Below are 3,081 nucleotides of genomic sequence, written 5' to 3'. Positions count from 1 at the left end.
ATCAGTGTGACCCGACCTGCCCCGTTTAATAAATAGGTAAATGCGATCCGACCCGTTTATTAAACGGGTTATCCGACCCGACCCATATAACCCGAATAACCCATTTATCAAATCTCACTTCAATGTCATGGATACTATATCCAACCATTATCTGACAAACTAAAAGACGTTCAAATGGTTTGAATCAGAAGACCACTGCCTCCTTTTTAAGTACCTGACAATTCACACACCAAATGAAGAATAATGTACTTTTTTTTTTGGGGGTAATACATGTACCAAGATGCAAACTGACATTTTGCATCACTCCTCATCAAGTATCCATTGTTTAAGTCATATATAAGCCAGCAAAAAGAACTAAAACTTTAAGTCACAAGCACACCAAAATATCTCACTTTAGAGATACCAAGTAAATAGTTGTCTTGGTTTATCAAATAATATTCTAGGTCTTCAGGTTTTTATGCCAAAAGTTATGACAGCAACAGAAAATTAACAAAAGAAAGGAATGGAAAAAATATATGCGAGCCCTAATAAGCACTCCTCTCTCAATCAAGGTCTACATGGATCAAAAAGCATATACATTACTTTAAACGAAAGAACACTGAATTCAATCAGAGATTCAAGGAAACTACTTGGAGACGTTTGAGAGAAAAACAGCAGCTGCTAGGCACTTCATAAAAAAACGAGGAATAAAACAACATCCCTCCCTCGTTCTCATAATAACTGAACAAATCTCTTAAGTATAAATGGCAATTTGCTAGTAAATGACCAACTCTGCCAAGGGAAAAAGGGAAATAATATTACTTTTTTACAATTTTGAATTGGAAAACAACGGACAGAGTGAGGAAGGCCTAGGGTTGACATTACATTCAAGTGAATCAACTAAACAATGCAAACTAGACATGACCAGATAATCACAAAAATGAGTAAAAAAAAATCTTATTTGCACAACAAATAATATTCTAGGTCAAGTACAAATTGTTATCAATTGCCAAAATAGAACAGATACCAAAATGCAAGTCAATATTTGCACAACTCCTATAAGATTCAATTTCAAGTTTACCAATTCTTCATCAAACCAGAAATGGCATAGCAAAAGCTACTTTTCAGCAACAATAATGCCGATTTGACCTTGAAAGCAAATGCTATCACTCCTGTCCAAGGAAACATATTAAAACAATCAAATTAAGAGCTTTACTTACAAATAAATCAAACCATAAAAACTTTATATATTTGATTATTCAAGTAATCGAAGTTTATACTAAGCCAATGAGACTTCATAGTATAAGAGATTCATACTTGTGTTGGCATAGATTCTCCAACATCTAATTGCATGATATCCTCGGAAAGCTCATCTAATTTTGGTTGCATGTCATCTATCATTAATAAAAAAAATAAAAAAACCAATAAGCAAATTCATAACATGTGTTCTAATGCAAAAAAATGTAAAAATTATAACATTAGTAATTGTCTACCATTGATATCATATAACCAATCATGCGTGCAAATTAAAGCCTCCACTGTTAGGCTTAAGAGTGCTACGGTTAGGGGTGGCAATTTATGACCCGACCCATCAACCCGACCCGTTTATAATGGGTATGAGTTGAATTACATGGGTTGGGTCATAAACGGGTCAACCTAAATTTACCCATTTGTTAAACAGGTCAATTCGGGTTTACTCGACTGACCCGTATAACACAAACACCGACTCGAATAAGAACCATCAACCCTTGGTCTCTCATAAACAAGCTGTAGAGAAAAAAAAGAAGAGAAGCCCTAGATTTCCCATTACGAAGTTCAAAGCGGCGAGTGGCTGCAAATGGCGAGCGGAGAGAGGTGACGAGCGTCCGGGAGTGGCGACGAGAGGCAAGCGATGACCGACGACGGTGAGCGCTTGAACTTTGCTGTAAGTTTTCATTTGACTTTCTCTTTTTCTTACCTCTATCCTTTTATTTTTTTGTCTCTAAGTTTTACCCGCAATTCTCTAGTTAAAGATGCATCAAATTCTCATTCTTGCGTCAAATTTCTATTAAAGTCTGAATCATTATCGGTTTTGATTGATGATTAAACTTTGATTTTTGTGATGAATGATAAATGTTTGTGTAGATTTGGTTGTTCTTTACGGTGAGAGCAGTGTGCCTCTCTGCCATTGAGTATATACAAATTGATGTCTTATTAATCTTGGCATTCTATTATTGTTCAAATCTTTGTGTTTTTAGCTTATCAATCTAACTTACATTAGCTTATTATTGCAGACAAAAATGTTCTTTTTTTATTCCCTCGTGTCTTAAACTTATGCAGTTTTGTATTTTTTTCACAGTTGGAGTTAAATCCTACCAATAATCCTATAGAGAATGGTTTAGAAGTGGGTTCATCTAATGAAGAAGAAGTAGAAGAAATATCTAATTCTATTCAAAAAACGTATGGGGATAACTGACAAAAAGAGAAAAAGAAGATTAGCATCTAAAGCTTGGAAAATGTTTGATCTTGTTACGATCGAGCCGGGAGGGAAACAATTATTCAGTATGTAAGAAGTGTGGAATCCAATACATCGCTGAAGGGAATGGGACGAAAAACATGTTAAGACACATGAAAAATTGTAAGAAAGCTACTAGAAAGGATATTGAGGATTTATCTAACTCAAAAGATTCTACGATGAGTTCTTCGAGATTTAATTTTGACCCGGATAAGTTTAGAGAGCTCTTAGTCTCGGCCATCATTATGCACGATTTGCCATTTTAATTTGTTGAGTATGAAGGTATTCGAACAATCTTCTCATATCTTTGTGAGGATCTAAAACACATATCAAGAAATACGGTTAAAGCCGATGTTCTTAAAATCTACGGAAGAGAGAAAAATAGGCTAAAATAAGCTTTTGAATCGATTCTGGGTAGAATTAACTTGACTTCCGATTTGTGGACATAAATAGCCACCGACGGATATATTTGTCTCACGGCACACTACATTGATCATGAGTGGAAATTACAAAATCGGGTTCTTAACTTTTCTTATATGCCACCTCCTTGTTCTGGTGTTGTTATTTATGAGAAGATCTATAAGTTGTTAGTTGATTGGAAAATTGAA

General features: G+C 34.9%; 1 long non-coding RNA gene across 1 annotated transcript; it reads right to left on the bottom strand.

The window, feature by feature from the left end:
* On the bottom strand, positions 925-1,820 carry LOC109819719. The gene is made up of 2 exons (XR_002241594.1): positions 1,297-1,820; positions 925-1,151 (listed from the first exon to the last, which is right to left on the bottom strand). It is a non-coding gene; the product is annotated as an uncharacterized LOC109819719 (long non-coding RNA).

Source organism: Asparagus officinalis, chromosome 8, assembly GCF_001876935.1.
Source record: "Asparagus officinalis chromosome 8, Aspof.V1, whole genome shotgun sequence".
NCBI lineage: Eukaryota > Viridiplantae > Streptophyta > Magnoliopsida > Asparagales > Asparagaceae > Asparagus > Asparagus officinalis.
Note: the sequence above shows the minus strand (reverse complement) of the source record. Positions and strands in the feature narration are given on the sequence as shown.